Genomic DNA, 330 nt, shown 5'->3' on the forward strand with positions numbered 1-330 from the left:
ATCGGCCAGCAAGTCCTTTCCGTGCCTCTGGCTGCTTCCCGAGCAGGCAGCTGGGGGCTGTTCCGTGCAGGTTCTGTTGCTTTTTATTTGGCTTTGCAAAATTTTGCTTTTTATCAGCTGGAGCAGAGGATGGAGCCTGGTGCTCGGTGCTGCTGGCGGTGCTTAGCCGCAGGGCTGCCAGCCCACCGGCCAGGCGGACGCGGGGTCCCTGGCCCTGGCAGAGGTGAGGCGGGGCAGAGCCCGGTGCTGGCTGTCTCTTTGAGGTGGAAAAAGGAAGTCTCTAGCTGCCACTTCGTGGAGTTTCGACCAGATCCCCGCTTTCATTAGCAT

The sequence above is a fragment of the Buceros rhinoceros genome, unplaced genomic scaffold, assembly GCF_000710305.1.
Source record: "Buceros rhinoceros silvestris isolate BGI_N320 unplaced genomic scaffold, ASM71030v1 scaffold19747, whole genome shotgun sequence".
NCBI lineage: Eukaryota > Metazoa > Chordata > Aves > Bucerotiformes > Bucerotidae > Buceros > Buceros rhinoceros.